Source organism: Schistocerca serialis, chromosome 4, assembly GCF_023864345.2.
Source record: "Schistocerca serialis cubense isolate TAMUIC-IGC-003099 chromosome 4, iqSchSeri2.2, whole genome shotgun sequence".
Taxonomy (NCBI): Eukaryota; Metazoa; Arthropoda; class Insecta; order Orthoptera; family Acrididae; genus Schistocerca; species Schistocerca serialis.
The window spans coordinates 574,614,240-574,626,256 of record NC_064641.1 but is presented as its reverse complement, the minus strand read 5'-3'; positions in this window follow the sequence as shown (position 1 = coordinate 574,626,256).

Here is a 12,017-nt window from a genome sequence, read left to right as displayed (position 1 = left end):
TTACACTGTAGAACTTTCTCTGTCGGGAGGGCACTTGTCAATGGCCGGGAGAACCCTTACGGGGTAGTACAGCCGCCTAGTGTCAGTCTTTCAATTTGACGCCACTTCGGCGGCTTGCGAGTCGATGATGATGAAATAATTATAACACAACACCCAGTCCACCCCAGGAAGGGTGTCGAACCGGGGTCCTCATAGTCTAGTCAGAGGACCAAGAGCTGCGGACAACCTATCCCAACTTGCATTTCAGAAAAATACAGCATTTGAAGAACTTTCGTTCTTAATACTGAGAAGTACATGGGGCATGCAATTGATTTACGAACTACAGGGTTATGCACCGTGTATAAACTCCAGTGATTGATCGATGAGAGAACACGGAACAAAAGAGGTCTAATGAACGGAAGTGTATGGTTTCCATGCTGGAGACCATTTATTCAGTCACACATTGTTACAAAGACTGTGGACTAATACGCGCTGTACTATGCAGCCACACTTACGGTATGTGTTGGTTTCCATGTGCCTCAACGCATCTGCGTACGCTCTGTAACATCTTCTGCCTCGCACGTTCACATCGGCCAGGTTGCACCTGAACCGTGTCAGAGGCAGCATGAATACGCTGGTCCAGTGTTTCCACATCTGGAATGGGCACTGCATACTCGATACTTACGAGATGGTCCCGTAACCAGAAATTGGATGGTGAACGAACAGGCAATACAACTGGACCCCTTCGTCCGACCCATCGACCAGGAAAGACATGCGTCTGGCCTGGAACACCATCATGTAGCAGCCACACACCCATCCAATCATCAATGGCACTTCTTCCAGCAGGAGACGCAGAGTAAGATACTTACGAGATGGTCCCGTAACCAGAAATTGGATGGTGAACGAACAGACAATACAACTGGACCCCTTCGTCCGACCCATCGACCAGGAAAGACATGCGTCTGGCCTGGAACACCATCATGTAGCAGCCACACACCCATCCAATCATCAATGGCACTTCTTCCAGCAGGAGACGCAGAGTAATCCGCAAGAAACGCCAGTAGTTCCTGTCTGTTAGGCGACGTGGAAGGAAGACTGGTCCCAAAATACGGCCGCCAGTTGTCCCGGCCTACATATTCCGGTTGTACCGATGCTGATGATTCGCTGTGAAACACTGTTGCAAACACTGAAGGCTGTGGCTTTTTTCGGAGGGGATAGGTCTCCTAATACACTACTGGCCATTAAAATTGCTACACCACGAAGATGACGTGCTACAGACGCGAAATTTAACCGACAAGAAGAAGGTGCTGTGATATGCAAATGATTAGCTTTTCAGAGCATTCACACAAGGTTGGAGCCGGTGGCGACACCTACAACGTGTTGACATGAGGAAAGTTTCCAACCGATTTCTCATACACAAACAGCAGTTGACCGGCGTTGCCTGGTGAAACGTTGTTCTGATGCCTCATGTAAGGAGGAGAAATGCGTTCCATCACGTTTCCGACTTTGATAAAGATCGGATTGTAGCCGATTGCGATTGCGGTTTATCCTATCGCGACATTGCTGCTCGCGTTGGTCGAGATGCAATGACTGTTAGCAGAATATGGAATCGGTGGGTTCAGGAGGGTAGTACGGAACGCCGTGCTGGATCCCAACGGCCTCGTATCACTAGCAGTCAGGATGACAGGCATCTTATCCGCATGGCTGTAACGGATCGTGCAGCCACGTCTCGATCCCTAAGTCAACAGATGGGGACGTTTGCGAGAAAACAACCATCTGCACGAGCAGTTCGACGATGTTTGCAGCAGCATGGACTATCAGCTCGGAAACCATGGCTGCGGATACCCTTGACGCTGCATCACAGACAGGAACGCCAGCGATGGTGTACTCAACGACGAACCTGGTTGCGCGAATGGCAAAACGTAATTTTTTCGGATGAATCCAGGTTCTGTTTATAGCATCATGATGGTCGCATCCGTGTTTGGCGACATCGCGGTGAATGCACATTGGAAGCGTGTATTCGTCATCGCCATACTGGCGTATCACCCGGCGTGATGGTATAGGGTGCCACTGGTTACACTTCTCGGTCACCTCTTGTTGGCACTGACGGCACATTGAACAGTGGGCGTTACATTTCAGATGTGTTACGACCCGTGGCTCTACCCTTCATTCGATCCCTGCGAAACCCTACATTTCAGCAGGATAATGCACGACCGAATTTTGCAGGTGCTGTACAGGCCTTTGTGGATACAGAAAATGTTCGACTGCTGCCCTGGCCAGCACGTTCTCCAGATCTCTCACCAATTGAAAACGTCTGGTCAGTGGTGGCCGAACAACTGGCTCGTCACAATACGCCAGTCAGTACTCTTGATGAACTGTGGTATCGTGTTGAATCTGCATGTGCAGCTGTACTTGTACACGCCATCCAAGCTCTGTTTGACTCAATGCGAGGCATATCAAGGCCGTTACTACGGTCAGAGGTGGTTGTTCTGGGTACTGATTTCTCAGGATCTATGCACCCAAATTGCGTGAAAATGTAATCACATGTCAGTTCTAGTATAATATATTTGTCCAATGAATACCCGTTTATCATCTGCATTTCTTCTTGGTGTAGCAATTTTAATGGCCAGTAGTGTACAACGTTGCTGCCCGCCGCCCATTGCCATTTGCCTTTCCGTAGGTAGCCACCATGCCGACAAGCTTTCGATTCGAATACGGAACCATTGTGTACAACGCTATATCACATCCACTACAAGCTGAGTCAGCAAGAGAAGTGAATCGGACACTACATTACCAATGGCTATGGTAGGAGAGGGCGGTAGAGCATGACGTATGAAGAACAGTACCAGTCTCTAGGAGGAAATCATCTATACTGTAACTGTGGCTGCATGGTACAGCGCGTATTAGACCGCAGTCTCTGTGACAAAGCATGACTAAATAAACCATGCATTTCCAGGCATAAGTTCATTAGGCCTTTTCTGGTCTGTATCCTCTCATTGATCAATCCCTGTATAAAAGTTAACTCCCATCTATCGAGCTGCACTGCTGTATACTGTAACCTCCCCACAAAAAATATAATTAAATATTATTTGGTTAATTATTCTAATTTTAGTGTAACCTCAGAACAAAACTGGTTCCATTTAATGTACCCACAAAATTCTTTTCTCATTTAATATAAGCTCGAAACAGAAAAATTCCTAAACCTCGTAATAAAAAATAAATTCAGTAACCTGGTAAAATATGGACGACAGCAGTGCAGCGTCATGGCCCTGAAAGATCATTCTGAATAAAAAGCAAAAATTCTCACCTCGATAAAGTCGGCAACTATCTGCTCTTCCAATAGCTCTTTTCCGGCACAGCTGGCCTATACATTTGTTATTTATGAAAGGAAGCAAATGATTTTTCTTTTGCAACAATCGGAATGATCATGCACTGAAAAAAATATTAAATTCTTTAAACTGAAATGAATTCTTGTTATTATTAGGACATTTTTAAAAGATATACATCGGAGATTACATAATATTACTAGATGTGCGCGAGGCTGCTTTTTTTACCTTATACAATAATACTCAGGCTCCGGCATCGCTGCAACGCGACCCGCCCAGCCAACATGATACTCCAGACAGGACCAGAGCAGACACACACACTGGCAACAACTTACTGCTACTGCTACACAGTTCGTACAGTCAACACTGCTCTCTGGTTAGCGATTCTCTTATACCTTGCATATCGCAGGCAGCGCATGAGCAATACATCGAAATTACATCTGCTCGGACCTCTTACATAAAATTACATCTGTATTACATCTGCTCGGACCTCTTACAATACTCGCATCAGTCTGCTGTGACGGAAAGTCGGAGGACCGTGGTCGTAGTGAAGCATCAGAATCTCGTTCGTCAGGACTCAGACACCTCCAAGCGCCACGACGTCTCTATCCAGTGATCTGCCTCCATCTACCAGCAAACGATGAGTGCCTTTTTTCCCCACCAGCCTCCGACTCGGCAATTTGCGCCCATCTGGCTGCAAACACGAACTAGGACAAATATTACTCTTTTTCACCAACAGCGTGTCAATGCCACGTTTAACAAATCTTCACCCCAGAATGTCGGCAGTCACGGACCAGTCAGAGCACATGTTAGCCGCTACTTAGTCCTAGAAGCTGCCATCTGATATCAGCCGGTGATGGGCGAATCAGAGCGTAGTTTAACACTTCTGAATTTCCCACGGCCACACCACATTCAAAGACTTATACTTTTCTGCCATAAATTGTGGTGTCCCTGTAAGAACTTGGAAATTTTACCCTCGGCCATCTCAAGAGGCTAGTCGTGCCACAGGCCGCTAACCACGACTTTCTGAAAAGGACCGGTAGTTTCCATGATTTAACAAATAAAAATAAAATAAAATAATAATAAATATAATTTGTAATAATAAAAATTATTGTTGTTTGGATAATTAATTATGAGATTTAAGTTTGCTTCGCCTTTAAGATTGGAATTGAATTTCTTAATTTTTCATGAAATCTTACGTAGCATTGTTCATTGAGGTCACACGATAAAGTAAATGCAATTTACGCCGTGAATTTATCGAGCTTCGCTCGTCCGAAGATGTACAGAACGTAGCCAGGGCTCATTATATATTTTTTGTAGACAAAGTCTGATATCTGACCTCAGCTTCGATCATGACAATGGGGTGACTAAAACTACTAAAACAGAGAAAAGCATACGATTAAATAAAACATGTATTCATTTCAACATATACATTACGATATGAATGACACGTAAAATTGAAGGTAAACAATTGCAGATAATTCACAAATGAGAGCGACTTATTAATTCTGCGCCTCTTTTCTGCAAATAAGTATCAATATGGCTAACTGTGGAGCCACACAAAATATTACGTCCTTCATGGACAACGAATGACATAAAGAGAGTGCTGATGCTTACTGGCTGCGACAAGACAGCGGTGTTAATTCCTTTGTTTTGCTTTCTCTTGTCTTAAAAAATCGATACATGTAATCTAAGTTCAGTAAATTAAATATCGTCTGTGCTCGAGTGCAAACGGTTCCTTAAAGTGAGTTGCCGTCGGTGGCCACATGACATGTACAACGTGGAAGACAGACAGCTTGTAACCTTCCATTTGACAGCATAAACAACTATTCATTCGATAAGATTCTGTTGTTCCCATAATCGGACAGAACCCTATTCCCTTAAAATGTAACTTCTATTAAAGAGCCAAAAAATCAAAGACTGATGACGCTGAAAAATTTTGATTATGCTTCATTTCCAAGCGCTGATGGTCGAAGCTGAAGAGCCAGTAGTATTACACGTATCAGGAAGAGAAGGGAATCGCCATCACCTTACTGTAAAGTACGTCCTTTTTTTACTTGTTCATTTAGGCCTGCAGCATAGTATAAGTCAGATAATAACGTTATTATATGAACGGTCCACAATATCTGCGTTGTAATAATCAGTCTTTATTTCACGACAGATCTATTTCGGCTTTCATTGCCATTGTCTAGTAACCTGAAAATACGGGGTGTTTATAAATGAATATCGAGATTTTAAGGCTTTATAATATTTATTATATTAAACTTAGAGTTATAAATGATATGTCAAATGAAAGAGCAACTCAAAAAGTTTTACCAAGAACCTCATAAATGTTCAATGTGAGAACCATTTGTCACACGGCACACATCAAGTCTATAGCCGAGTTCGTCTCAAGCGCTGGATAGGCCGCAAGGGGCCCAATGATAGGGCTTGCTTTGCATGGCCTCCAAATTCACCCGACCTAACGCCATGCGATTTTTTCCTTTGGGGCTTCATCAAGGATCGTGTGTACGTGCCTCCGCTACCAGCAGACCCCCCTGAATTAAGAAACCGGATTGAAGCAGTTGTTGCTACAATCACTGAAGACACACTTATCAACGTTTGGGAAGAACTCGGCTATAGACTTGATGTGTGCCGTGTGACATTTGGTGCTCACATTGAACATTCATAAGGTTCTTGGTAAAATTGTTTGAGTTGCTCTTCCATTTGACATATCATTTATAGCTGTAAGTTTAATATAATAAATATTATAAAGCGTTAAAACCCCGATATTCATTTATAAACACCCTGTACAATGTTGCTGAGAGCATTTAAGCACATTACACTACCTGCGTATCTCTTTGATTAATTATAGGTTCTGACGTCTAGATGAAATTGACGTCCATGTTATATCGACAGTAACTAATATTACCTAGTTCAAATATTCAACAAAATAAATATATTGTTCAAAACCACAAATTTACAGCTAGTCTCCCGTACTAACAGCTACCTCACAGTGAAGCTACGTTCGGGCAATACGAAATCCTTAGAATACGCTAACCCAGCTGTGTATAAAATCACGTGTAACAACTGCAAGAATTTCTACATTCGCCAAACAGGAAGAAATTTTAATATTAGATTTAAAGAGCACACCAAAAATAGCGACAATAATCAATGAGCTCCTTGCTCCATATAAAAAATCAATACCATAAAGTAGATAAAATTGAAAATGCATAAAATGCCTAAAGGTTCCACCTAGAATATTCTTGAAGAATTAAAAATATGTATAACCACGAGAAACTATCCACAAGAAATGCTAAACGAACATAAATATTTTAAACAAAAATTGTACCTAAAAAAGTTAGTGAAATACAGGAACACGAAACGAAATAAATTTAAAAAATAATAATAACGCACAACACCAGAAGATACCCTACGTCGAAATCCAATCAGTGGGAAATAACGTCATCGCTGTCTATTTGCGTATACTTTGAAAAGATGTAGCATCATAGAGTACTGTCAAATTACTGTTAAAACCAATTCAGTATATAACAAATATTACAATTACATAGGCCACGCGGGATTAGCCGAGCGGTCGGGGGCGCTGCAGTAATGGACTGTGCGGCTGATCCCGGCGGAGGTTCGAGCCCTCCCTCGGGCATGGGTGTATGTGTTTGTCCTTAGGATAATTTAGGTTAAGTAGTGTGTAAGCTTAGGGACTGATGACCTTAGCAGTTAAGTCCCATAAGATTTCACACACATTTGAACATTTTGAACAATTACATAATTTACCGGCAACTGACAGTTATGTAGCAGTTTACTGCCGATTATACGTGTTGTTGTGGTCTTCAGTCCTGGGACTGGTTTCATGCAGCTCTCCATGCTACCCTATGCCGTGCAAGCTTCTTCATCTCCCAGTACTTACTGCATCCTACATCCTTCTGAATCTGCTTAGTGTATTCATCTCTTGGTGTCCCTCTATGATTTTCCCCTCCACGCTGCCCTCCAATGCTAAATTTGTGATCCCTTGATGCCTTAGAACATGTCCCACCAACCGGTCCCTTCTTCTTGTCAAGTTGTGCCACAGACTCCTCTTCTCCCCAATTCTATTCAATACCTCCTCATTAGTTATGTGATCTACCCATCTAATCTTCAGCATTCTTCTGTAGCACCACATTTCGAAAGCTTCTATTCTCTTCTTGTCCAAACTATTTATCGTCCATGTTTCACTTCCATACATGGCTACAATCCATACAAATACTTTCAGAAACGACTTCCTGACACTTAAATCACACTCGATGTTAACAAATTTCTCTTCTTCAGAAATGCTTTCCTTGCCATTGCCAGTCTACGTTTTATACCTTCTCTACTTCGACCATCATCAGTTATTTTGCTCCCCAAATAGCAAAACTCCTTTACTACTTTAAGTGTCTCATTTCCTAATCTAATTCCCTCAGCATCACCCGACTTAATTCGACTACATTCCATTATCCTCCTTTTGCTTTTCTTGGTGTTCATCTTATATCCTCCTTTTAAGACACTGTCCATTCCGTTCAACTGCTCTTCCCAGTCCTTTGCTGTCTCTGACAAAATTACAATGTCAACGGCGAACTTCAAAGTTTTTATTTCTTCTCCATGGATTTTAATACCTACTCCGAATTTTTCTTTTGTTACCTTGGTTCAAATGGCTCTGAGCACTATGGGACTCAACTGCTGAGGTTATTAGTCCCCTAGAACTTAGAACTAGTTAAACCTAACTAACCTAAGGACATCACAAACATCCATGCCCGAGGCAGGATTCGAACCTGCGACCGTAGCGGTCTTGCGGTTCCAGACTGCAGCGCCTTTAACCGCACGGCCACTTCGGCCGGCCTTTCGTTTCCTTCACTGCTTGCTCAATATACAGATTGAATAACATCGGGGAGAGGCTACAACCATGTCTCACTCCCTTCCCAACCACTACTTCCCTTTCGTGCCCCTCGTCTCTTATAACTGCCATCTGGTTTCTGTACAAACTGTAAATAGCCTTTCGCTCCCTGTATTTTATCCCTGCCACATTTTGAATTTCAAAGAGAGTATTCCAGTCGTATATATATAGGCGTCAAGTTCACCAAGACGTAAGTACCAATTTGTAATCTATCACATATGCAAGGGGTGGACGTACCACGTGGCATGGACTGGAAATGGAAAAAAGAACACATTGACACCGGTGTGTCAGACCCACCATACTTGCTCCGGACACTGCGAGAGGGCTGTACAAGCAATGATCACACGCACGGCACAGCGGACACACCAGGAACCGCGGTGTTGGCCGTCGAATGGCGCTAGCTGCGCAGCATTTGTGCACCGCCGCCGTCAGTGTCAGCCAGTTTGCCATGGTATACGGAGCTCCATCGCAGTCTTTAACACTGGTAGCATGCCGCGACAGCGTGGACGTGAACCGTATGTGCAGTTGACGGACTTTGAGCGAGGGCGTATAGTGGGCATGAGCGAGGCCGGGTGGACGTACCACCGAATTGCTCAACACGTGGGGCGTGAGGTCTCCACAGTACATCGATGTTGTCGCCAGTGGTCGGCGGAAGGTGCACGTGCCCGTCGACCTGGGACCGGACCGCAGTGACGCACGGATGCACGCCAAGACCGTAGGATCCTACGCAGTGCCGTAGGGGACCGCACCGCCACTTCCCAGCAAATTAGGGACACTGTTGCTCCTGGGGTATCGGCGAGGACCATTCGCAACCGTCTCCATGAAGCTGGGCTACGGTCCCGCACACCGTTAGGCCGTCTTCCGCTCACGCCCCAACATCGTGCAGCCCGCCTCCAGTGGTGTCGCGACAGGCGTGAATGGAGGGACGAATGGAGACGTGTCGTCTTCAGCGATGAGAGTCGCTTCTGCCTTGGTGCCAATGATGGTCGTATGCGTGTTTGGCGCCGTGCAGGTGAGCGCCACAATCAGGACTGCATACGACCGAGGCACACAGGGCCAACACCCGGCATCATGGTGTGGGGAGCGATCTCCTACACTGGCCGTACACCACTGGTGATCGTCGAGGGGACACTGAATAGTGCACGGTACATCCAAACCGTCATCGAAACCATCGTTCTACCATTCCTAGACCGGCTAGGGAACTTGTTGTTCCAACAGGACAATGCACTTCCGCATGTATCCCGTGCCACCCAACGTGCTCTAGAAGGTCTAAGTCAACTACCCTGGCCAGCAAGATCTCCGGATCTGTCCCCCATTGAGCATGTTTGGGACTGGATGAAGCGTCGTCTCACGCGGTCTGCACGTCCAGCACGAACTCTGGTCCAACTGAGGCGCCAGGTGGAAATGGCATGGCAAGCCGTTCCACAGGACTACATCCAGCATCTCTACGATCGTCTCCATGGGAGAATAGCAGCCTGCATTGCTGCGAAAGGTGGATATACACTGTACTAGTGCCGACATTGTGCATGCTCTGTTGCCTGTGTCTATGTGCCTGTGGTTCTGTCAGTGTGATCATGTGATGTATCTGACGCCAGGAATGTGTCAATAAAGTTCCCCCTTCCTGGGACAATGAATTCACGGTGTTCTTATTTCAATTTCCAGGAGTGTATTCGTTAATGATCACACTAACATTGTATTCGCAGGTTACTTAAAAATGGCAAATGAATGCTGAAATAGATCAGTTGTGAAATAGAGAGAGATAATTACCTTGCAGCTCTTTTGGACTTCTTTATATTGTCATTATCTGAAAATAACTACAGCACATACACTCCTGGAAATGGAAAAAAGAACACATTGACACCGGTGTGTCAGACCCACCATACTTGCTCCGGACACTGCGAGAGGGCTGTACAAGCAATGATCACACGCACGGCACAGCGGACACACCAGGAACCGCGGTGTTGGCCGTCGAATGGCGCTAGCTGCGCAGCATTTGTGCACCGCCGCCGTCAGTGTCAGCCAGTTTGCCGTGGCATACGGAGCTCCATCGCAGTCTTTAACACTGACAGCATGCCGCGACAGCGTGAACGTGAACCGTATGTGTAGTTGACGGACTTTGAGCGAGGGCGTATAGTGGGCATGCGGGAGGCCGGGTGGACGTACCGCGAATTGCTCAACACGTGGGGCGTGAGGTCTCCACAGTACATCGATGTTGTCGCCAGTGGTCGGCGGAAGGTGCACGTGCCCGTCGACCTGGGACCGGACCGCAGCGACGCACGGATGCACGCCAAGACCATAGGATCCTACGCAGTGCCGTAGGGGACCGCACCGCCACTTCCCAGCAAATTAGGGACACTGTTGCTCCTGGGGTATCGGCGAGGACCATTCGCAACCGTCTCCATGAAGCTGGGCTACGGTCCCGCACACCGTTAGGCCGTCTTCCGCTCACGCCCCAACATCGTGCAGCCCGCCTCCAGTGGTGTCGCGACAGGCGTGAATGGAGGGACGAATGGAGACGTGTCGTCTTCAGCGATGAGAGTCGCTTCTGCCTTGGTGCCAATGATGGTCGTATGCGTGTTTGGCGCCGTGCAGGTGAGCGCCACAATCAGGACTGCATACGACCGAGGCACACAGGGCCAACACCCGGCATCATGGTGTGGGGAGCGATCTCCTACACTGGCCGTACACCACTGGTGATCGTCGAGGGGACACTGAATAGTGCACGGTACATCCAAACCGTCATCGAACCCATCGTTCTACCATTCCTAGACCGGCAAGGGAACTTGCTGTTCCAACAGGACAATGCACGCCCGCATGTATCCCGTGCCACCCAACGTGCTCTCGAAGGTGTAAGTCAATTACCCTGGCCAGCAAGATCTCCGGATCTGTCCCCCATTGAGCATGTTTGGGACTGGATGAAGCGTCGTCTCACGCGGTCTGCACGTCCAGCACGAACGCTGGTCCAACTGAGGCGCCAGGTGGAAATGGCATGGCAAGCCGTTCCACAGGACTACATCCAGCATCTCTACGATCGTCTCCATGGGAGAATAGCAGCCTGCATTGCTGCGAAAGGTGGATATACACTGTACTAGTGTCGACATTGTGCATGCTCTGTTGCCTGTGTCTATGTGCCTGTGGTTCTGTCAGTGTGATCATGTGATGTATCTGACCCCAGGAATGTGTCAATAAAGTTTCCCCTTCCTGGGACAATGAATTCACGGTGTTCTTATTTCAATTTCCAGGAGTGTATTTAATGTCCTGCATGTACTACGGTGGGTGGAAGGAAACGAAGGAGAACATCATTGTTTACTTAAAGATTTTTTTCAGAATTCGCTCTTGTAAGAAATAAGAGTATAATCAGTCATGTGAAAGTCGACTCGAGAGCTTGCGCCGAGAAATAGAAGGATAGCGCTGTCACCAAAGACGTGGCTGGGTCCTCCAGAACGTCACGGGCACCTGAAAAGAAGAATCGCACCTGGTGGCGTATTTTAATAAGGGAGACATAAAGCGAGCAGAAGACAGATGCGTTCTCCAGCAGTCGGCTGTCGCATTCCGCAGGACCTGAAGTGGAAATGGCACTGGGAGGGGAGGGTAGGGGTGTAGGGCTGGCGAGAGACAGGTGGTGGTTTTGTGCGGAGGCTGCGCGAGACGTCGGCCAGACGGGACCGCTGTGCCAGGGAATCCCTCCTTTGTGCCGCCCGGGACAACGGGAGGGCTCCAGCACGACTGCACGATAACGCAGCAGCTGCACTCGCTGCTACACTTCAAAGAACCGCGGCCCGCTCACAAAGGAGAGCGCCCGCCAA